The sequence below is a fragment of the Augochlora pura genome, chromosome 11 (genome assembly GCF_028453695.1).
Source record: "Augochlora pura isolate Apur16 chromosome 11, APUR_v2.2.1, whole genome shotgun sequence".
In the NCBI taxonomy this organism is placed as follows: domain Eukaryota; kingdom Metazoa; phylum Arthropoda; class Insecta; order Hymenoptera; family Halictidae; genus Augochlora; species Augochlora pura.
This window is the reverse complement of record NC_135782.1, coordinates 7,108,991-7,134,518: the sequence shown is the minus strand read 5'-3', so window position 1 is coordinate 7,134,518 and position 25,528 is coordinate 7,108,991. Positions and strand designations below refer to the sequence as shown.

Genomic DNA, 25,528 nt, shown 5'->3' with positions numbered 1-25,528 from the left:
TAGCAAACATAAAAATGTTAAAACTGTGACGGATGTTGTAGAATTTATGCAATAATCGTACAATTTGCTTAAATATAATATTTTAACTTTATAAAGATGTTGTTGCCGTGGCAGTCGAAGAATTAACGTTGAAACTATTTCTGTACATTTTCCGATAGCCTTTTTCAACCGCGGACTTTCGATCCGTGTTTAATCCACTGCCGATCCTTTGGAAACATCATTAAATCACGGCGTAAATAGCATCACCGTGAATAAGGGGCGAAGGTGTACCATTTACCCGTGCGATTTCGTATTTCGTCATTCTGCGAAACGGACAACGGAGGATTTGTTGGCCGCGCTTTTGAAGAAATGATGCGCGCCGACTGTTCGTTCGCCCGATCGAATAATGGAAGGTTTTTGTAGCGGTTTCATTAAAAGACCGTGTGCCGAACAACGTCGAACGGGTGGCGAGGGGGGAGGGCATTCGAAGCGCCGCGCAGCGACGGGTTCGGGGGCGACATGAATATTATAAGATAATGAATTATTTAGCGAACGCTTCTCTCGTAATGCCTCGTAATGCATTCAGCGATGAATATTTCAGCGGATCGGGCGCCGGTAAATGTTTTTGCATGAACAATCGGTGAACACTTTGTTTAACGGTAATATTGCGCGCGCCGTGATCCACGTTAAACGTCCTCGCGATATCGTTTCTCGGGCAGAGACGCGACGGGCGCGCGACACCGACGGACCGGGGAAACAGGCGGAGAACAAATAACGCGGTAATAATATTTCTGCTTCATGAGAGCCGTGGACCCATTGCCGCTCGAATATTCTAGAATAAATATAACGACAATAACGCGCGCGTCCGTTCCGAAAAGTAATATCGCCGCCGGCAAGGACCTCTCGCGCGACAATCACACCTCCAGCACGTGATAAACTATTTCATGAGAAAGGGAGACGGGATGTGCGGTGGTTACGCGGAAGGGGGAATGTTACGCAGGTCGTCGGATGTCCTTCCGGTTGTTAACGATGGATCCTGTGCGGTTCTGCAAGTCTTAAAATATATCGGAAAATCGACGCGAAATAAAATCGTTCTCTCAGATTCTAAAAGTGTTACAGCGGCTTTAGAAAAATTAGATAATTGCAGTATAATAATCCAGGCGTGATAAAAGACACTGTAATACACAGACGCGATAGTAAAGACATATTGTATATTTATAGATTATATAATTAATACGAGGAAATGAAAAAGAAGCCCTTCAAAAATTTCTTCTAAAAGGCGCAAGAAAATTTTGGAGTGTAGATTGGAAAAATATAAATGCAAATTTAAAAAATCGATTAACAATTGTTGAAGTCGTATAATTGCTCCTGTTAGAAATTGTTTAATCTATTGCAAAAGTTTTAATTCTGTAATTGATAGCGTTGGTTATAAAACTCCTCCAACGCGGTCGCTAATAATAACCTAACTAAATCAATGTGACCTCAAACAATAAATTAAAAAAGAAATAAGACTTCTCCGTGATCCTTTCCGGCGGATCCTTTGATCTCGCCGTTGCTTGATGTTCGATATTCGAGCCTTCCAATTACATTCGCGCCGAGTTTCCGAAGCTTAACACAGAGCTCCGAAATTCATTAATACTGAACGTATATAGAAATTCAAGGTGGCGGCGGCCGTGTTTAAATTAAAATTTCGTCCTTTGTTGTTCGATCCGTCTTGCCGCGGATTAAATCCCCGACTGATATCAAAGCATGAATAATTATGAAATTCCATTCGAGGAGGCTATTACTTTTATTAAGTGAAAAGATTTCCCGCGTAGTTTCTTGCACCATTGAAAAGTTCACTAGGCAGATTGTTAATACAATTTCAACGAATGGTGCAACGTATTTAACGGAGATAATGATCTGCCTTTTGACCTTTCGCATGATTAATCGCAGCTATAAAATTTAATATATACGCACGCACGATACTTGGACTTTTAAATATGATGAAAGATACTGTCAAAATTATTTTTAAATATCGTCTTTTCTAATTTAAGGCTATATTTTCTCTAACTGTTCTTTCGTACGTTATTCGTTAATTAACATTTATACCAAGTCCTCGATTCTCAATAAAATAATCTCGCGTAAATAGGTCGTCAGAGAAGTGAACAATCGTGTCACTTGCTACTGCATTTAACACTTTATCGACCGGTAGCATATAAATCGGCTTCTCCCCCCGATCGGTAGCCTGTGAATCAGTTGGCATAGTAACCCTTCATTTGTTGTCTATTATTGAGATAAATGTGTTAAATTGTACTACAATTTCATTACAATAATCAATATCATATACGCAATATCATTATTACGCATTATTATAATATACTCAATATCATTATATAAATTTTTAAATATAAAATACCTTCCGCGATTAATACGATAAATAAAATCGAAATAGAAACGAAAATTTTTGATAAATGTTTCTGCAGGCTTCTATCGATCGCTGGAGGTGGCAGCAAATTATCAGATCGGTTCCATTATAGTTTATTCGAGGGGTCGTCGCCCTGTTCGGATCCTTCGAGAAATCCTGAATGGTATTTACCGTGATCCGGCGAGACCGTCTCCGAGAATAGAACTCTCGTTAAAGATTCACCGGGTCCCGTGGAAATCGCTGCGTTTAATCCGCTCTTAGACGTCCTCGCGGCGTTGTAACCCTTGTAAACGACGGACTCGCGAACAGCGGCTCGCCCTGTTGAGGAACGAGCTTGTGGTATCGATACGCCGCGGAAATAATAGTCGAGTAGCCAGTTACGGCCCGTCAGGAACAGTCATTCGAAGAAAATTGAAACGAATCATGGCGAATTTCTTGTTTTATCATTTTCTAAACCTTAACCCTTCTAACGTCGAACGGCGAGAAAAGAACTCGCGGAAATTATTGCTTCGTTCTCGCAATAAATAATAATTCTTTGCGTTCCCTTTTTAATCTTATCATGTTACGCAAAATTTTATTTTATCTTTATTAGAATTTTAGTAAACTATATTTAGCGATAACTACTGCCGTACCAGTGCAAAATTAATTATTTATCGGATTTCTATCCTCTTGTCCTTTGAAGTTATTTAATACCGCAGTGTTCTCGATGCAGCTGTGCTGAGAATAATTATTGAAACGCGATATATTTTGTTCGTTCGATGAAAACATTCGTCGGAACGTATTGTTCTTCGCCGCAGAGGACTCAAAACGGAGGAATAATTATTCCGACGACGAATTCGATGTTCATTTAATGGGAACCGGCGAATGAAATCTTCGTTTAATAAATCGAACGCGATCCTGCCCGGATATCCGTGGTACACAAAGAACACGGTTACAACGGGGGAATCGGAGTTCAGCACGGTGTGCCGGGATTCACGATGTTTAATTAAAGTATTCGAAGGTTGTGCCCGCGAAGGGCGCAGTTTGTTCCGGCAGGGAACACAGACACTTCGCCATTGGATTCTGGAAGCGATTTTCAACGCGAAGCGTCATAGTAACGCTCGTCTGACTCTCAACGGTCCTTGAAATTCAAGTGTCCCGGAATTTTGGGGGGGGATGCGAGGCAACGGCCATGCGATCTCGCGCGATTGCATGTCGCTTGTTCGAATCAGCGTGCCTGCTTGAGATCGTATCGTAAAAAGATCTTTGCGAATCCCGTCGGCATATTAAATTCGAAACTGTCAAAAACTCTCCGCGCGATCCATCAGGCGTCGGCTGAATTTTCTCTGAGAATTTTCTGGGATCCTTTGGATTTGAAATTCTTGGTGAAATTCCTTTGAGTATATCCGAACCGATGAGACTGCTTAGCGAATCCTTTAAACTCCCTCTAAGATCCGCCGGATCTCTTGAACACCTTGCTCGGATCCTTTAGAGCTCCTCGAAAATTAAAATTCCATTGGAAGTCCTTCATGGCGCAACGAGATTCCAGGAGTTTCTTTGTGAATTCTCCAAGGTGTTCCACACTTGGAATTGTTGCCAACACTCCGAAGAATTTATTTAAACAGTTTAAATTGCTCGCTCTAGTTTTTAGAGTCTACTGTATTCTTTAGATACTCTTGGAGGATTATTAGAGAACGAGGAATTTCTTGAAATCGTTTGAACACTCTCGAGGACATATCGAAATTTGATCCTTCCTTGGATCCTTTAGAGCTTGAATTATAGAATTCTCTCGAGGATTCTTCAGAATTGGCTGGATCCTTGTAATCCTTGTTCGGTATCTTCAGACTACCCAAAATCCTTCAGGTTATCTTCTAAGGTACATAGAATTTTTTAGGTTCTCATAAAAACTCTCGAGGATCCACGAAATGTTCTGAATTCCTTGTTAATATTCTTCGAAGTCCTTTGGAGCTGGTAGAATCCTTTAGAGTACATTGCATCATTTGTCAGTCCTTCTCTGACACTTTTATACCTCCTCGAGACTTTTAGAGTTCTTTTGCAAGTCCTCCAAGACCGAGAGTAAACTTTTATACACCTCGCGAGGGTTCCATGCACCTCCCCGAAAATTAAAATTCCATTAAAAATCCTCTAGACTGCGGCGAATCCCTTGGAATTCCTGTTGGGACATTCCTACGACCCCCCCGGCCCTTTTAAAATCCTTCTGACAGCTCTTCAGAACCGTTTGCTCTTGAAAATCCTCTGGAAGTCCTCGAAGACCTGCCAGACTTCTCGGAACCCCTCGACGGTAACAGCAGACGCGTTAATACTCCTTATTATACTGCGTTTTGCCAGGCGCCAGGCGTTCGCTGACTTACGAGCATGATGCCCTCCCCAGCCCTCTCCTCTCCCCTCCCCTCTCTTTTCTTTGTCGCCGGCGCAGCTCATGCACGGAAATTGTTACGCGGAGGACACCCCGGGGGTGGCGCGAGCTATGACACGCGAGCCCGTAATTAAGCCGAGCTTTAATTTATTACTTGTAATTCACGATTATTAGCACTGGGAGAAAGCGAAAGCTCGGCCCGGTTTAGCGAAACGCCCTCGCGGAGAACGTGCAATTAGTGATAATTATTCGCGCCCCTGGCGCGACGATCGCGACGGATACGACGGAGACGCGTGTGCGGTTAATATTCTTGTTCCGGCGATGATGTTCTCTAACCGTCGCGCGTCGCGTCGCTGCCTAACCACCGCTGTCTTTATTGCCTGCCAAGCGCCGCCTCGTGATTCATTCCCTCTTTCAACCATGATTATCTTAGCTCGCGCTGAAAAAGTCGCTCGCTGAGATAAGGTATTCGTTTAGCATCTAGGAACAGATAACCCTTTCTCTAAAGCTTTCTTATAGTAGTCACAGGCTCTGATTCTCCTGAGTTTTGTCCGTTCATGGTGTCACTTTTTTAAAATCATTCTGAATAATTTTGTGTCTATTTTCATCCACATTTATTCCTAGATTTTTCAAACAGGAGAATCAAATTTTGTTTGAATTTAAAAGAAATGTATACAATTCATATTTAGTAACAGTGCAAGAGGTTAATGCTGCTACGAACTAGAAGCAGTTAAATAACTTTAAATAATTGTTCATAATCTAGAGATTTTGCAACCTTTCATTACCTGTCGTTTGTCTCTATCAATCTGTGATTTAACAGATTTATTCTATAATTCTACCCAATTATTTTTGAAAAAATTCGTGCACCCATTGACTAACGAATTAAAACATTAATATTCCAATTTTAAAAAACGTATTTCCTTTTAAAAGATATTTCTCCAGAACTGTATAGTCCAAAAATAATTTCTTCAACACATCTCCGAACTTATTCACACTCTCGCAGTCCCAGTAAAATTTAACCCGTCGATTACACGGTCAAGAATCGCGTAAATCACGCAACGAGCGGTATCGAGATCTTCGAGGGCACGCGAATAATTTATTACAAAATAATATCGTCGTTCGCGGAAAATGAAAATTTCCAAACGGTCTCGCCACTTTTCTCTGTCGCGCGGAGGAAGAGAAACGTCCCCGAGATAATCGAGAATTTATTTGTCGGAATGGTGTGCCGGCGGAGGAACCGTGCGACCCGCAGACCGTGTTAACAATTTAACCGGAGCGGTTCTCGAGCCGTGCGAGCGAGCAATATCCATTCTTGCTTACGAGGAGCGCCGTGAATCCGCGTTCAAAAGCGGACCCGCTGGAAGACTGATGCCCTATGAATCTCGAGAAGCCGTTGCGACGTTAAAGGAGCCCGGCGGAATCGCATAAATATGCATAAACGCGGGCATAGTCGTGCGGCGCCTTGGTCCGTCTATCGAGGCGCGCACACACACCGCCGCGGCGGCACCGAAGTGGATACCGGATTAGCGGATACCCTCCCCCCTCCCTTTTACGTCTCTCTACTGTTTTAATGAAACGTCCGTGATAAAAAGCGCCGGATTATGGTTGTACTTAGCCGCGCGACCGACCGCGAAAAGCGCGGAAGAAAGGGGGCGCGGGCCCCGGCCGGCCAAGATGGAGAATAATAAAGCTCGGATTAACATGGTGGCTGATGTTAATGCGGCTTCAAAGTCTCGGCAAATTAGGTCGTTAATAAATGCTAATAAATGTTTTACGGGTCGAATCTAGGTTTAACCGGGGATTCGGTGGGAAACTTCTCTCTGGGTTTCGCTGTTGTTGATTTTCGGCCACGGTTTATCGATCCTCGGTATTGTAACATAATTAAGAAAATAGAGACTGAGATTCGAATGGCCACGTGGGATAGAGGAGCCGAAGGGTTTTTAGATTTAATTGTTTGTCTAATTTTATGTACATTTATTTCATCTCGAAAAATGCTTTTGGTATTTTAATACTTGGTTCAGGTAATCTGTCACAATAACGAATTTTTTGATTTATGAATATTTAAATTGAAAGGTCATGGGTCGTATATACCAAAAAATATTAATACTACATATATTTTGTAATGCTATATAATATAGATGTAATGTTTATTTAATGTCATTTTTCACAAAAAAGATCGGTGATCTTTTCCTATTCTTTTTGTCTTCCATTTTTATCTAAAACAATACGTGGAGCAGTGATGAAATTTCTAGCTCTACTCAAAGTTTCTATGTTATTTGATTGAACCAGAAAAATGAGAGAAAGAAGTACGAAGAGAAAAGAAATAGCGAGAGGAAAACTATATAAACCATGATCAATCCATATGACAAAAATTACACGGTTAAAACAAAACCAAAAGATCAGGAATTTACTGTATCCCTTACTTGCAGCAACTATTGCAACGTCGCTCGTTAAAAATCCACTAAATGTCTCATTGTTACTTTCGCAAACTAATAAAAAGCAGCCGTGTTTAGTGTTTCGTAAATCCCTGGATAATCTCGGTGTCCCAAGCCTTTTACTTCGAGTTAATTTATCCTAAGTTACGAAGCTTTTGCCGAGATTGAATATAAAAGTTTTTCCATTCATATTCTATCAGAGGTTTCCCGCTAGAAGGTGCTATAACGAAGGAATAATGTAATTCGCTGCTCGCGATTTCCAGACTCTCGAAATTTATGGTTCCCGTACCGCTTCGTGTTTTATGTATATATCTCTCTCTCTGTACAATTACGGCAACCGGTCTCTCTAGAATCACTGTAACAGCCCCGAAATTATGTTGCCATAACAAGGGTGCATTGCAGTTGTATTTCATTTGCAGAAAATCGTATTTCTACAACGGCTTAATCTAATTTACTACTCATAGCAGCTTTTTATAGTAGGACGCGGCGTTACCAAGGGGAATATCGCGGGGAGTTCCTTGAATTTTAGAGAACTGCATCCGAGTTTTCCGCAACGCGTACGAAAAGCCCGGCGCGCGCGTTACCAGCTCGCAACTTTGCGGCGGCCGCGCAAGAATTTTTATAACCCGTCGGCGGCCTAAATTGCGGGCAATAATGGCCACCTGCCATAGTCTTTCCCTTAATGAACAATCTAAATCAACTGTCAAGCCGGCCGGTATAATAACAGCGCGTTTCCGAAGATATATTCGCTGCCCATTAATCGCCGGGTTAGCGGCTCCGAACGGATGAAACTTCATACGGGTAATGTTTATTCGGGAGGCGCACGCGAATTTTCACTTTCGTTTCCGCGCGCGGTGTTAACGAGTGGCCTGGCGCCGGGGCATCGCATTGTCCGGTTCCTTCTGGCAATAAAAATCGCGTTGCTCGCCGCCGCTGTCCGTTCCTAGTAAATTATTCGCCGGCGGTTTTCCCGACGCGTTAACGTTCAACCTACACGGAACGCAAATGAAATATTTACCGCCCGAGGGAAACCGGCGAAAATGTTCTCCGTATTTCGCGAAAACAAGCTAATTATGTGGATCAAAGTTTTGTCGTCTTGACCCCATAATCCTCTGCGCATCGAATTAATTTTCGATCTCGTTACCAACGGCTACCATCTGTTTTAAGCGGTTTATTTGACATTTACTTTAAAGGACGGTTCCTCATTTGTTACTTGTTTTTAATAATTTAAAAAATTTTTCTGCAATGTCATTAGAAATTAGGAGTGCAAAGGGTTAAGGATGGGCATTCCAGCAAAAATCAAGTACCAGTAATTTTCCAGATAAAATTTTTAGAACGTTTGTCAATTAACCTTCCTGGCAATTAAAATATTTGTTCTTCTACAAAAAATCTGTACGCAATTTTAAAGCGGATTTTTGCGTTAATTAACTATAATTTCTCAATGTTATTGGGACTCGCAAACCGCAGTGAAGTTAATAATTGAATCAACGTCATACAACTTTTATCCACAATTTTAAATTAATTAAATAAAGTGCTTCGATTTTATAAAATTTTGGAGGCGGCAACCAAAGCATTAATTTTCAATTAGATCGATAGATTCTGCGAAAAAGAGGAAGCAATTTTATTGGCAGCCGAAGTGCCAAAAAGATGGTCCTTGAAACGTTTAAGGCTCGCGTCGACGTGGTTCTTGTCCTGATCAAAACGATTTTTCGGTGAGCCGAGGGATGCATTTCTGGCTGATGCAATTTGCACCTGACACGCGTCGCGCAAAGTGGCGCGTCTAGGAGGCAAAAAAAGGTGGCACCGTGTCGGATCGGTTGAGGGGGGTGGTGGCGGAGCAAATTGCAAGGGACGAGAGCGGAACAGGGTGTGGCTGGCCTTTGAGGAAAGATGGAACGACACGACACGACGGTGGAAATATTCTCGAACTTCTTCCGAGTTTATTCTCAATGCAAGCGCGATGATGCACTCGCGAGGCGCTTTCCACTTCTCGCGAGTTGACTCTTCTTCCTGAAGAGGAGGGTCTCGTACTTTTTCTTCCTCTTCCTCCCTTCTTCTTCTCCGTCTTCACTTCGATCCCTTTTACGTATCGAATATATACTCGGGGGTGGTATTCCCCCGTGGGAAAATTTGCAGTTGCAACGGTCCGCGATTGCATCCGAGGAGGAAACGAAGCGTCAATACTCGCGCTATTAGACTGTTTCGAACTGCATCATCGCATTATCTTTTAACCCTTTTAGGACGCGAACCTTCCTTTGACGATGGGAAATACTTTCCTGGTTCTATCTTCACGCTATACGTCGCCTCATTGTGTAATATTTGTTTGAAGGAAAAATTAAAATATAGATAAACATTGGCAATGTTTTCTTATAGGTAATTATGAAATAAAAGATTTAATGTTTCTTGGAAAAAATAAATGTAAATCTCAGTTTTGTGTTTCAATTTTCTGAAAGTAAAAATCATACTAAATAGCAAAGATATTCGCTACCCATTATTAGATGCATAGGAAATTGAACTTGCTTGCTTATAAATGACAATTTATTGAATAAAAAATTAATACCGTGAAAATTCTTTTAAGAAATAATATGGAAATTTTACTGTCATGGTGCAAAGGGTTAACCTCGAGGAATCCGATCAGAAATACCTTCATTCTCAAGCTGTTTTTCATGTCACCGCGAAGTATTCGTTTGAAAAATAGTCACGCGTGTTTAAGTTGTACAAAATTACAACCAACCGGGAGAAAGTTGAGTAAATTTGAATATCCGTTCAAGGATTCGCGAAGAAGTGACGTTATCACGGTTTAGTCCCCTGTTCACCAGACTTCGCAAATGTTTGGCAATAGGAAAGACATCCGAGTCACTCGTCCCGCTAGTTTAACTTCTTCACGCTTCATCCAAAGTTCAACACCAGCTGGAAGATAGAGTGCGCGAAGTTTCATGCGGGTGACTGCTATAATCAATCAAACGCGACACTGCGAAAGAACGGCCCGGCTCATTTTGACGTCGCGCACCGTGTATTTCACTTTTACGTCTGTATTAATTCCAATCCCGTCCTTTCACTTAACATTTCAGTTCTTCGAATCGCTTGGCCCGCAACTATCAATTCCTCCCTTTTCGAAATAATAAAATCGATCACTTCGCTCGCAGCCTGCTATGCCATTAAGCGACACGTTTAATAAATGTTTTCAGGGTCCACAGGGTAGATGGAGTTTCTCCAAATCCTTTCCGAGATCCTTTAGAATTTTCAGAATCATAGAATCCTTTCGAGGATCCTTCAGAATTCGTTGGATCTTTGTAATCCTTATCTGGTACCTTCAGACTCCCTTGAGACTTTTAATTCCTTTGGGAATCCTTTAAGATCCATTGACTTCCACGGACTGCTTGCTAGGACCCTTTAGGATCCCTTGAGAACTAGAATTACTTTGGAAGTTCGTCGGGATGCACTGAGATCCTCGACAAAATTTTTTGAGAATTCTCTAGGGTCTTCCAAACTTGGAATTATTGCTGAAAGGGTCTGCTTGAGCTGACGAACTTGTTTAGAGTTTTTAGGTTTTCCTGGATTAATGAAATTCTCTCAAAGGGTCTTTCTTTAAGATTCATAAGGAATTTTTTCCAAATCCTTGCTAAGATCCTTTAAAGTTTTTTGTGACTTATAGAAATCTTTTGAGAATCCTCTAGAATACATTGCATCATTTAGAATCCTTGTCTGACACATTTGGACTTTTTAGAGAGCTAGGATTCTTTCGAGAGTCCTCCAAGACCAATGAGATCTCTGGACACCTCGCTAGGATTCCTTACAACGTTTCGTTGTAAATTAAAATTCCTCGGAGTGTACTCGAACTGTTGGAACCGCTTGCTGTTTCCTTTACGGTCCATTGGATCTTTTCTATCGCCGAGAAGCGGCTCTAAGGCAGACGAATAAATATTTAGCCGGCGTAGATGCAAACTTTATCTGGTTACAGTGTATCGCGGTAAACCATCCACTCCCACTCGAACGGTACACAAGGACTAAACGAGCACATATAGTTGGCGCAGCGGCTAATTAACTCCGGAACAGTCGAGTGATCTGACAACGAGTAGCGGAGAACTGATACCGGGTCGATCGAGACTCGCGCGGAAGTATTTGTGCCAGTTTTCAAAGTACAATATATCCGCCACTCGTCGCACCACAAATTTACCCGAATCCCATCTAATTAATCGCTCGGCGTATTCTGCAGTGCATCAGGTTGCTGGAAATACAATGCCTGAAATTTTTTTACCCTCACGTTTACTCTTCATTCAACCAATAATTCATGAATATTTTCTTTCACGTGTTCGAGGATTTCATTATTTACTAAGGGCTAATAATTTATGGGTATTTTCTTTTACATGTTGAAACATTTTCTTTCCAAGTCGTCGCTTTGTGGAATATTTATAATTGAATCGAAAAATGATCTTGCGACTATAAGATGGTATCTTTTGATATAATATGTAAATTGCTGTGATTGAAATTACGAACAGTTTCGTTAATTCATTCTGTACCAATAGAGGGTTCATCTAAATGTGGTAATCTCTATTTCAAGTGATACATGTACAACGTCACCCGCACCGAAGGAACTATACTATAAAGAAGGCAAGCTCGAATAGTAAAAACCGCAATTTCATTTCGAACAATCTAATGCAACATCGCTCGACAACGTACAAAACCGACTGAATATCGATCACTGGAGGGCAACCCGTTGTAGGAGGGACGCGATCGAGATCCCTGAATCTCCCCCACGGGTCAGTTTCACCCCCATGAAAAAGAACCGCTTCCAGATAATTCCCGCATAAGAAAAGCGAAGCGTCTCGGGCTGGGTTCGACGTGAAACGGGGGAAAAAAAAGAATCGAAAGGAACGAGACAAATCGCGGCGCGGCGCGGGTTAACCCCCGGCATGCACTGCGAATGAACATCCCCCCCCCCCCCGCAATTAAGGGTTGTACCGCGCCACAATCCGCAGGAAAAACCGCGTTACTTACGGGATTAACCGATACCGTTCCGTTCATTCAGCCCGATAAAATCGGAAATACACGATCACCGGCGCCGGTGCCGGATACGGTCCCGGGGCTTAACAAAAGCGTCGGGGGGTGTACATTTCGAAAGATTAGCAACAAAGAGGTCCTTTGTCAGAAGTCTCCCGTTAAACGGGCATTTTTTCCTTCCGCCGACGATCCCCACTAATTCCGCGGCCGACTGGGCCGGGACTCGCACCGAAACCGGATGATACAGAAGCGTTTGCTACACCAGGTGAAGTTCCAAACTGTTGTATTCATTGTATAGAAACTTCGAAGAAGTTTCAACACTTTGTTAACCTATAAATCGGCTTTTCCCCCCGATCGGTAGCCTGTGAATCGGTTGCCTTAGTAACCCTTAATTGTGTATCTATTATTCAGATAAGTGTGTTAAATTGTACTACAAGCTTCAATATTATTATATGAATTTTTAAATATTAAATACCTTTCGCGATTAATAATATAAATAAAATCAAAATAGAAACGAAAATTTTTAAGATCGGATAACCGGTTGGTAAAATGCTACGTAGCAATTTTTACCTGTACTTGCTCTAGATCGATGATTTAATTATTGGACTTTGACAGTTTATTCGTGGAATTGTTAAATATTATTTTATGCTCCGAGGCCCGGTACCCCGGACTATGCTTTTAAAATAAATTTACACAGCGAAAATAACGATTTCAAACGTTAACCAATAACTACTTGACGATACAATGACTAGACTATTACAATGTATAGTAATAGTCTTGAAATTTAAATATTTTACCAATTTATAGTCTACCGAATATTTAAAAAGGCCAATCACCACAGGTATACCACCATCAATCACGAATACAAGTATAAAGTCAAAGTCTACTGAATACATAAATATTCCATCACCACTTCACAGCCATTAGCTCCATGTAATTAACGATTTCGAATTAGTTGCAAACGAATTTACAGCTGATTAGAAATCGAAAATTACATTGATTGCCCGAGTCTCGCAACGTGGGGGTTGCTGCTTCAGAGACCCAGGAAATAGTCAAAGCGAATAATTCTATTTTCCATGCAGAGAGGAATAGAAAATCAATAGGTTGAAGGGAATTTTTTATCCTGAAAATATCCCGCAATAAAATATTTAACAGGTATAGCTAAGATCCGCCCTAAGGTGCACCCGCGGGGCGCAGCGACCAGGAATTTTTGGCTCAGCAAGTTCCCGATGGCCGTAGTGTTAATCATCGCGCGTTATAAATTCCGGAAATCCGGTTGCACGCGGTTCATCAAGCTCATCCTCTTACTTAGCTAGTATCGCGGTGCCGCGCCGATAAATTCCGCGACATTACTTCGGTATCACCCCCGCGCCGGTCCCGTTTATATGTATGCACCGGCTCGCGGAAACTTTTCGGTTTCGTCTGCATTTTCCCCCGGCAGGTGGTGAGGACGGCGCGGCGCCGCGGTCTGGAAAGACTTTCGCGAACTCGTAAGAAATTAAAGTTTCTTCGCTGAACTCCGCCGCAAGTCGTTCTCCCGACGTCGCCGTCCTGCCTCGTCGTCCTTCTTGTCGTCGTGGCCGTGCACCGTGGTCCTTGGCCGCCCGGCACCGCAGACTGCGACCAACCCCTCTCGCGGTCCTCGCGGTTCCAGCTTCGCCGGAAGTGCGGGACGCTCGCGATATTGCGGCGAGATAAATCGAGCGAGCCGCGGCGTCCGCACGCGGCCTCGCAGAATTTTTGTCCGTTTCCGGCCCGGACTCGATCCGACACGATTCGAAGGAATCTGCCAGCTCGCAGGACTCGAAAAAAAATCGAAAACTTGTCCAGCTTTGCCTACCGTGCACCTGCGCGCTGCATTATTATTTTCCGCTCGGAAATCGAAACGGAATAATAAGTCCGTTCATACTTCTGCTTCAAAATTTTCTGTGAAATATTTAACGCTTTTGCAATCTATCTTGTTGAATATTTCAGACTCTGTTTGATTAAATGTGCATTTCGCCGATGTTACTTTAATGTGTTCTGTTTGCGGCCGCACAGGTTGAAATCCCCAGTTCTCAATATTTTAATCCACCGTTGCTCCGATTTTATGCATTTTTAATAATGATGAGTGGCGTTTAAAACTGCCGAGGATCTAGAAGGATTTAAGTACATCGACCTGCTTCTAATAATATTGATCTCCTCGAGCGTCGACCAGACGCTGATCCAATTTATTCAAAAATCGAAAAGAATGACATTAATTACGAAATGGTACTGTTATGTTTTGGAAATATTTAAAAAATTTGTCTCGAGAGTATTCAAGAACATTATATGCATTTAAAATCGAGTTCATACAATTTAAAATATCAATATATTAAATTGAAAAATATTAATGTATTATTCTCTACCAATTTAAATAAATAAAGAATGGACTTTCTCTGCAATTTTTATATCGTTCAGTAGATATACATGAAAATGAGATGAAAATATCGACAGAGATATTTAATATTACGAATAAAATATTACCATCGCCACGAACAAGCGAGGAATACGTTGCAGCGTGCACAATGTCGAAGAAACGTCTGTCGTTCTTTTAGGGAAGGGACCATCGACTTTTTCTGAGCCGGGACAGGGGCGAGAATAAGTAACAGCAGCGATTAACACGGTCGCCTGCGAGCATGGATATTGCTCGGCTGCACGCGGACTCACCTACTTCCGGCTGAACATTTTTCCTTAATCTTTGCAAGGATTATCGGGCAAAGCAGCTGCGCCGTGAAACCGTAAACCGGAAATTGTGTGTTCGTGTAATTATTCGGGGCTCTGTGCACACTGTTCCAGCCTAGGCACTGCTGAAAAAGAGTAGCTTTCCTTCGCTAGGACGAAAACCCGCGCATTTGTACATTAAATAATAGGCTTTTCTTTCCCCGGAATTTGTTATTCAGCCTCGTGCACTGCGATTACTTCCACAACTGCGTCGACTAGCAATTCCGACCCTAAAATTATTTTCCTGATAGAATAGAGCAATTTTTGTTTCGTATATTTTTAGTTCAGACTTTGATAATTAGACTGCATCTTTGATAAAAAAAAAAAACAGGACCAATTTGATAATATTTTTATATTGTATAAAACCTATTGAAACGATCGAAACAATATTTTTACCAAACTTTCGATTCTTATTATTAGAGAATTTTTATTTTGCATACAAATCTGCAGTCTATTGATTAACGGTGCATACTAATATTATTTCCCTTTGAAAGAGAGGTATAATATTTAGCAAGTTGTGCACGAAACCTTAGTTACAAACTCTGACACGTCGTTACGATGCTAGGGGGGAAAGTCTCGGTTTATTATACCTTCTTAAGATTAGGCGAAGCAGAAATGTAATTCCGTATTGAAGAAGTAATAAAGATTATTGACGGGATTCGATCAATTGTTCGCAAAGTCGAGCCCGACGTTGCAACAGAAATTTGTTCCCGAAGTATCACTGAAATTTCATATCCGACTGAGGGAAGGTTCGGTCGAACAGCAGTTTGTCAAAATAATGTGTCCCTTGGAAGTTATAAGAGGTCAAACTACGAGGAAGTCGCGGCACGAATGTCAATACAAGGAGTCGCTTCTTTTCTTCCCCACACCGAAGAAGCGAACTCGGCCCCGTGATATATGGCACTTGGAGTAATCCTTGTTTTCGACGTAACATCGCTTCAAAAAATTCTTTTGGCGAGGGTAAAACCGATCGCGTCCGCGGAAGTGGTCAAAATTGCCGTCTGGCCGAAAACTTTCGAGATATTCGACAAGGATTGATAACCTTCTTATCCGTTGGGAAATCGTCGCTAATCAATTCGGTGGATTGCGTGAGACGTATAGACACGGACCAAAGTATTCGAATACCTTTTAAATCGCAACAATTTATATAAAACATTTGCTTAATGTTAAAATGATTAGTTTACTGTAAGTGAGCAAGATACTTCCTTAAATTCTTCCTTTATTTGGAACGACAAAAAGAAGATAAAAATTTCTCGTTTTATAAATTCTTTTATCTGAGAATATAACATTTAATATATCTATTTAAAAGTAAATGTTTTATATTAATTAAGACATTTATTCTGATTTTGAAAGAGCGTCATTATAATAGAAATAATCATAACTAAAACTCGACATTTCAACGGGATCCTTAATCCTATTGTTGAAAGGTCAGGAATACCAGATTTCGCAACTGTATATAATTTCGCAGTCTCTCCGCGAGCCACCTTGAGCCCCAATTTTGGATATCACGTTCTCTAATGAATATTCTTTACCACTTTCGACGGACCGGGGGGGAAAAACTCCCGCGCCGAGAAAAACGGAATAATCAACTTTGAAAGTTTTATGGTTCCGGGGATATTGTTCTATAACACTTTCAACTTTGCGCACTATGGGGGAACGTTCCGGGAATCCTGAGAGAAAGGTTCGCAGTTCCAAGGAAATCGAGTGCCGAGTAACTGCAGATGCCGATATAGCGTTCGAAAGGGGGGTTTATTTTATTGGAGGAGATTTCGGGAACGGGGTCAGGAATTTAAGGTCATGTAACGCGACCGTTCCCGCGGGAAGTGAAATACCGCGGAATGCCGTAAAACTTGCGGAGCAAAATAGCGGCGATAGTAATCCGAAAATAATCGTCGATGGGATCCTTGACAAAAAAAGAATCGCATTCGCCCTAGTCGGCCGAGCTTTGCTGTAACTTATTAAGTTTGATAACCGTGTTTCCAAGATAGATCGGAGAGCGACCCGGCGCGTTTCATCAAAATTTCTTTCTCGGAACCCTTTGCTTCATTAATATTCATTCTTCATCTGCAGCGCAGCGAAAAGAGACTAAAACCGTGTTTTCAATTTAAATTCTGCTACCGGTTTTCTCCGACAACGCGGCGGATTAATTTCGTTTAACGAACCGGCGGGCGAAAGTTGAGCATCCCGGAAAAAAATGCGGCGGTCGGCGCGGCGGTTTGCATTTCGCCGGCGAACAATTAAAAACGGCGATCACGGTGTCGGCGGCCTTTGGGAAGGGGAGGGGGGATAAACAATTGGAGAAAACACGGGATCAAGTCGCGATCCCCGACCTTTCTTTTCAATTTCGCCGGCCGTCGGAGGAGCCCGCGTAGCCGCCATAAAATCGCCTTTAAGACCGGAAGCGGAGGAACTAAACCGGGCGTCGTTACAACTTCCCTGCCTTTAGAGCCTTCGGAGCAAGAATTTTTGATACTTAAAAGGGCTCGGGCAAGTTTATGCTAATGCAGCGACGCGAACATAACGCCGCAGCGCCGCGAGCGCCGGTGCACGCTGCAGGAAAGTCCGACTTGCGAATAAGCGGCGGCGGGAGAAGTAGGAGGGGTGCCATCCTGGAGTCGCTATAGCTAGGGGAATGACTATAGTCGTGAGGCGGAAACGGGAGCCTGAGATGAAACGAATCTGTAACAGAGACGTTTACGGGCGTCGCGTGGAAAAGCAAACCGCGGGGGCCACTGAGGGAAAACTATTATGAAAACGGGTCGGGCCGGGCCGGGCCGGGAGGCGCCGGGGAAAAAAGCGAAACGATTACGGGGAGAATGAGGCGTCGCGACGCTTCGCGAAGCGCGAGCGAAATGAGCCGGACGGCGAAGACGACCGAGGGTGTCCGCGAGAGAAAAACGTCTCGCCGTGAAATACTGCGAGCTGCCCGTTTCTCGGGAAGTGAAGGTAGACGAGGACGAAGACACGGGATGGGAGAGTGGAGAGAAAAGGACACCGTTGTCGAGGAGAAAGCCCGGATAAAGCGAACTGACGGAAGAGGATGAAAGCTCCAGAGAACACGAGATACCTGTAAGCCGGACACGTGCGTCTCACCGAGAACTTTGTGTCGATCGGTCGGTCTGATTTTTGAATTCTCTGCCAAGCGAGTTCTCGCTTCAGCTGATGATGGGATTTGTAGTTTATACGGAGGGATTGGTCGATGGGGTAAACGCATTTCTTATCGATCGTATACGGGGGAATCTCTTTAGGAAAATTGTCGATGTTCGAGCTGCCGTTTTGGGAGAAAATGGGAGAAAATTTTGAAAGGCTGATCTCTACCAGAATTTAAAAAATTGTTAATAAACTGTAAATATTTTTGTCTTTTCATGTAATACAGCATTTGGTAAATAAACTTTTTGAAATAAAGTTACATATGGAAATAGCATTTCATATATATTTATAACTACGTAATATCAATCTGTGACTACTACTTCCAAAAAGGTTTATTTGCCAAATTTTGTATTACTTGAGAAGATGAAAATGTTTATAGGCTGTTTATTATTTCAAAAATCTATTTTTCCGCAGCGTTGGTCTCTATTTTAATTTGCTCAAATTGTTTTCTTCTATGGTAAAGTGGAGTGTTTGTTCTTTAAAATGAGCCCTGGTAGATTGTTGTCTAATTCTTATTCATGAAGATACAACTGAAAAAATATTAATTCTCAATTAACTTTCTACTCATAATTTATTGATACTTCAGTTTGAATTGGCACTGAAACATTTTAGGTAAATTCAATCTAGATTTGATATTAGAAAAGGAGTATTTATTTGAACCATTTAATAATTAAAGAACTTCGATCGATCGGATTTCTAAATATTTATACAATGAAATAATATAAATGCATTACCTGAACTATCCATCTTTAGTTTATTGCTGCATGGAGTACGTATCTTCCGTTTATTTAAGTGTGCTACTCGAACTGTGTATCTTCAGTTCTAGCTATGCTACTTCAAGTATGTGTATCTTTGGTTTATTAACTGTGCCACTTGAATCACCTCTCCTGAGTTCATTAACTGTGCTCTTCTGCTCATATTATGTATACTCATATTATCGTCATATATGATAACGTAGCCATCTTGGTTACATCAAGACCTAAGTAACCAAACACAACTTGAAAATCGTCAGAACCACAATCATTCATTTCTTCATTCACTTTATCAATTTGCCATCGATGTATTCAACGATATAATACAAACGAACGTTAAGACAGACGAAAACCCCCAAAAAGAACAAACCGTAAATGAAAGATTTAAAAGGATATGGTACAAATTGTTTGACGTACCTTTGCCGCAAAGAACTCGTCCATCTCCATGAACTTCAAAGCCTTCGCATTCATAGGAAACGCAGGCTCAACGGCTACGGAGAATTCCTGCCTCTCAAAACGCACTTTTACACACTTTATCAACGGAAAATCTAAAGAAACGTAAAACTTTTGAACCGCTCAGCCGGCTAGCATCGCTTTCAACATGTAGCTAACTTCATATATTCGTTCCAGACGAAGTTCAAGACGATCCGGAGTCAACTGCTGCTCCCACGTGCAGGAACGAGAAGCTCGGAGGGAGACGGAACGACCGGGAGCCGAACGCGAACGACAAAGACCGAGCGCGGGAGCGGTGGTGGGGATGAGCGCTGTGTGCGGCAGGGGACGCGTGGCAACACGCTTGCCGCAGCATCCGTGCGAAGTCAGTCGGCTGTCGGATCCCGTGCCGTGTGGTTCTAGGTTCGGTTTCTCATTGTTTTTGCTCGGTACGGCGGACCGCGTGCTACTTTGTCGGAAGTTTTATTGTGCGGCCAGTGAAGTTTATTGTTGCCGGTACTAATTGATAACCACAACCCGAACACCACCGCCAGTGGATTACAACCGTTGGATCAGCGGACGCTTAGGTGAGTCAGCATCTCGTTTTCACGTGTTCCTTGTTCCACGAAATGTAATCTCGGTATTCTATTTTCGCTGAGTCCAGTCGAATTTCGAATCGCTGGCCTCGGCGTAGCGTGTCCGATAATGGTTCGAAAGCGAACGCTACTAGATCCGATTCTCGCGAACGTAGAGATAAACAGGGTCAAGTGTCGCGAGCTCTTTTCGCAGGCGACTCACTTCACTTCCTATCGAGAGTTAATTGACGTCGAATATCGTCCGCGTTGCGCGAAGGACCCACGTATTTGCGACGCACGCCGATAAGGGTCGTTGACACGGCGCGTCTAGGCAGAAAGAAATTCAGGGCTCGGCGGGTCCGTAGCGGACTGCGACTTAATAAATGCCGGTGACAGCTGCCGTTGCAATTGCGTTGTGTCACTGGCTAGCGTCAGTCGAGGAATACGTCCCACGTATTTCAACGAACGTCCCCGGGCTTCCATGCCGATGATATAACGTGAAGCGTTCAACAGGGGGCAGAGTAACACGCGGTTGCACTCTGCCGTATACTTGCACCGCGCGTTTTTATGCACTCTCCGTGACGCGTCTTAAAATATGGAGCCATTGCGAATGTTGCGCGCCATGCACACCCGGATGATGTATTTTCGATGCACCCAGGGCTCGGCTTCTGTCGAGCCCTTACCGTAAACACGTTTCGCTCTGGAATTTTGTCACGCCGCGTATTACCCTGCAAGTCACACGTGCTTCGACTGACAATCCCGATGCAACTTTTTCCTTCGAAATTCCAACGAATTTTTCCTGTCTTTCGAATATTCGCGCCCCTCGCGCTCTTCCCGCGTGCTTGTCTTTTCGGACTGTTGGCAGCACTTGTGCCTCGATTATTCAAATTTCAAATTCTCGTGTCATTTGAATTACTTATTTTCGGAATACTGCTGGCCGAGCAATTGTTTCTCTTTTCGGGCAATTGATGCTTTTTTGAAGCAATTTAGTCTTTTCTGGAGTATTCAATTTTATTTTAACCCTTTCTCTCTAAGCATAGAATTTTTCTTTAACCCTTCGCTGTCACACTTTCTATATGAGACAATATTAAAAAGCTGACAATACTTACGAAGACTAAAATTTGAGGATATTATTTTAACGTACTGGAACATTGATTCCTTTATTAAAGCTCGATATCTCGCTGCCAAGTGGACTGAATTAAAGCATTCATTTTATTCTTCTCATGGCAATATTACTTTTCCGATAATAAAAACGTGGGATATTTTAACCCAGTGTGACAGCGCACGATTAAGCATAAAATGTTTTTTCAAGTACACAACCTTCTCGAGTTCTCATTTTTAACGACCCACTCAATGTTTCAAGGATTTATAATTTCAGGCACTCGAGTACTAGTTCTCAAGTACCCATTGCTCCAATTTTACACAATATGCTCAGTGTAGTTATTCGATTATTTAAGATCAGTCTCACTTCGACTGTTATCTTAGCAGCATCAAATATTTCGTGTAATTAAGAAATATATATTTTATAAGACATTGAAGTATGACAAATACTTTAACATAATAATTTCTTATAACCATCAATTGAAGGAAGCATTATAAAATATGTAGTATAGAATTAAGTAAATAAGATTGCTCAATTTTTGTATATACAATAATTATTAATTACATAAAATATATCAATCTTTAGTCAAAAAATCAAATGACCTAAGTGAAAAATGGTGCAATAAGTAGAGCAATAAGTAGATATTTAGTAGACAAATTGATTTTTATATCTGGAAAATTATTGATTATTATGCAATGCATGCAAATCGTTAATTTCTGCCAGATTCGATTAATTAATTCTCCGACAATTCTCCTATGCTCCTAATTCAGTTTCTGTCCCCCTTCCCACCCCCGATATTTCTTCCCGATAATTATTCAGTTGGCCCATTGTCAATATTTCAATTCACCGAATGGATCGGAGCCTCTCCGGTTCCATTTTTGATCCCCTCGATTTCCCGGTCCCGCTGCTATTCTCCTTCGATTGTTCATCAAGCCCGCGCGAGCGCGCGCGCGCCGAGTCGGCCAAGTTTTTGAGTTATCTCGGAAGGTCATTACGTTTCCCGATTCCCGGGCGAAACTCCTTGAAGTTCTTCACGCGAGAAATTTATGTCCGGCCGGCCTGCAGATAATTAGATTCTTATATCATGAGAAGTTTTGAGTAAGCGTCATCCTATTAAGGCCGAGGAACGTTTCGCGGCACGGTGTCGTTGACTCCCGCGAACCCGATTGAAGAACCCGCTTTTACTCCGAAACTTCATGCCGCCCGACGCCGACGCTGCCTTTTCTCCCCCACTCCTCTTCGTCTTCTTTTTATGTGCCGTCTGCCCGGACCCAGGCCTGATGATAACGTCTCTCGTCTTGCTTTCTTTCAAAACAGTGTCTGGACCTGCCACCGGGAGAGCTCCGCGACCGAACCGACCCGACTCCCCTCGCCACCTTTTTCTTCTTGCCGCGTTCCGCGAATATTAGCATTGCCTTTGCACGCCGATAAAAAAGATCTCATTGTCCCGCGGTTGCCCCTTTCCGCGGAAATTACATCACTACGCGTAGACTCCGCCGCGAAATTTGCGTTTCTTCGTTCATCGCTGGGAGAGTTAACTTCTGTTAGGTCTAGAAGAGTAAATCTCCGCGACGAGGTTAAATGCTTGCCGCGTATAATGCCGCCGGACTGGTTGACGAAAGACTTTAAACAGAATCTAGAACGCAGAAATTACGTTTCTCCTTCGTTCAATGTTTAAGCTCCACGGTATTGTTCTGCTATTTTTACGAGAATTGATCTCAGACTTTTATTTCTTTAATATATAGTATTATCCTATTATTATCAATGAAAAAACATGCAACGTACAGATGCGACGATAGTTGTTACACAAAGAATCATGTAGATATATTTAACTTAAACTTAACTCTGTTCGTTACACTGGAACTACGACTTAAAGCAGACCGGAGCTTCGGCTTTAATTCCCTGCACTTTGAATTTTCCGTATCCGCTTGATTTATCTTGTTCGTATTAGTTGCTCCCACCGATAGTACGACAATGGATTAATTATTATCATCGATTGTCAAATCGTCGCCGCGTTTCGTGAAGCACGATAGCCAAGGTCGCGTGCGGTACACTCGGTCGAGAAAGTGTGCGGGGCTCGTTCGAAACGAGCCGGGCCGTCATTAAATAAATCATGCTGTTTAATAACTGACAGATTAACGGGCAAATCTGAACGCGGTCACGATAACGGCGAGCGTATCACCGAGAGCCGACACTCGTTCCGGAGAAGTCATAGATCAATTGAGAGCCTCGTTGGAACAGCGGCCCGAAAGATGGAGCGTTCCAGCGGCGTTAAAGGGGAACTGATAGGATGCTGCGGTTTTGAGAATAGCTCATAAGTGTGTCACAGCGTTTGCGTCACTTAGACGGGGGATGCTCAATGAACTCGTCGCGTGCAAACGCTATATCGTCGATGGTTCAGCGATCGTCCATTTGCTTTATTGAGCTGTTCGTCATCCTTTCGTGCTCGGATCGCGCCGTGGAAACGGTGTCGTTACTCGAGAAATTTATGACTCGTAAATTTCATTAGACATCGCAGGAATCATCGCGCGGGGGGGGGGGGGGGGGACAGCAATGAAACGCGTACCTCGCTTTTCACTCTGGCGTTTCCCGTCCTCCGATACAGCACCGCGTCCGATGAAATCGCGAAGTATCCATTAATGCGCCGAAACACGAGAAAGTTGTGTCCTTACGAACCCCTCCCCTCCTCTCTCTCTCTCTCTCTCTCTCTCTCTCACCGTCCATTTATTATTAGCTACTCGATGCTCTTTTCATGGATCGGCCCTCGTACATTTCAATCGTACAACCAGTCAGCTGCTATACCCGATTCTCTCTGGCCATTAAGCTCCTCGAGCGTGTGCCGCTTTCGCCACTTAATTGTTCCGACTTTTCGTTTTCTTCATCCTTCACCGTGCTCTCAGGTAAAGGATACCGTCTCTGAATTTTTCAAAGACCAAATTCCTCGGTAAATTCGCTCCTTCGAGCATCGATTCGGTTCATCGAACATTTCATTGTTCGTAGAGTCGGCTGTATTGTTACTTAATAATTTTAGTACTCGATTGTTTCTTTATTTAATTATTTCAGTATTAATCTGTATCGTTGTGCAATCATTCTAGTTCTTGGTTATTTCGTTATTTACACAGTTTGGTACTCGTTGCTCGATAATTTTAATAGTCGATTATTTCAGTATACAATTATTTCGTTACTCAATCATTGTACTACTTAATTGTTTCGATATTCAATCATTTTAGTTCTTGATCATTTCAGCGCGCAATTATTTCGTTATTCTATCATCTTATTACCCAAATATTTCGTTATAAAATCATTTTAATATACAAGTGGTTCAATTATTTTTGCATTAAATGATTCAGTCATCGAATTGCGCAAGTACTCGATTCTATGCGAAAATATGATACAGATATTCGAGGCAACGTCTCGGATGTTTGGAAAATCAATTAAGTAATCGCCCCCGAAGCCCCGTGACGTGAAAGAAGCGGCAACGTCTCGCCAAAAGATTGATGCGCCACTTTTGACGCATCTTCGCAATTTCTCTCCTTGGCCTAACTCGTTACATCTGTTTCGCGAAGCCGATACATAAATTTTTCACGGCCGCCGCTCACGGCGCAGCGGATAATCGATACGCCAGATACATCGAAGCCCGCGTCCCACACTCTAAATATCCATAAAGCGCTAAAACCTCCCGGTAGCGTCGCGGCGGGGTATTTCACCCCGCATCCGGCGCGAAGTCGCAACCCCCGTCCCCGAACCGAACCCCGCGTTTCCCGTAATAACCGGCGAAAGAAATAACAATCCAGAGATTAAGCCGAGCTTAAACGCGTTATCAGGATTGATGCTACGGGAGAAGTTCGCTTTCCAGCGGAACCACCCCCTTTCGCTCCGTGTTTACGATTACGGGTCGTACCAACGACCATAATCTCTGCCCTGCCGGCTCGCGAGACCCTTCGGAAAATTTGGAAATTTTCGTGAATTTTCCACCGGCACTCCGTTGAAACTAACTTCCATTATCCGGTAATGGCGGATCGTCTTCGCCGTGGCGAATGGAAGTTTTTTCCTCCTCCCTCCCCCGCCCCCGTCATGCGTTGTCCAAATGGCGGTGGGCGTAGACAGCTGGAAGCAATTTTCGTGAACTTGTTTCCCCGCGATGAGAACTTCCGAAGTATTCGCAAATGTGGATTAAAGCGTATTTCGTGATTATCCGGCGTTTTGAACTGTAATCATCATCCGTTTCCATTCCCGAAGATTAAAAGTTTCTGCCGCGTTTTTCGCCGGCTTGCGGTAAGCAAAGAGGGTGGAGAGAATACGGCCGATGTCATTTTTATTGAATTGATTGCTTTGATTAAAATGTGAAAAGCCATTAAAATGCCATTAGAACGCCATTAAAATATTAGGCTGTTCGGGAAGTTAGTTTCAAATTTTCTATACGAATTAAATGCAACGGAACGTGAAATTAACTTTCTGAACAATCTACTGTAGAATTTGCTTGGAAACAATTTATTTCGGCGCATTGGGTTCTTATAAAAGAAATTTGAGGCAAAGCTAAAACTGAACTTTAAATTAAAATTGAACTTGAAATTAAAATTGAAAATTTACGAAACAA

At 42.6% G+C, this 25,528-nt stretch overlaps 1 protein-coding gene across 1 annotated transcript in view; it reads left to right on the top strand.

Annotated features, from left to right (window-relative positions):
* The window catches only part of Ph4alphaefb (prolyl 4-hydroxylase subunit alpha-1), a 375,522-nt gene that overhangs the window by 95,905 nt on the left and 254,089 nt on the right, over positions 1 to 25,528 (top strand). Inside the window, exon 2 of the mRNA XM_078193790.1 lies at positions 19,453 to 19,841. The gene's annotated coding sequence lies outside the window, so the exon portion shown is untranslated. The remainder of the gene's footprint in view (positions 1 to 19,452; positions 19,842 to 25,528) is intronic.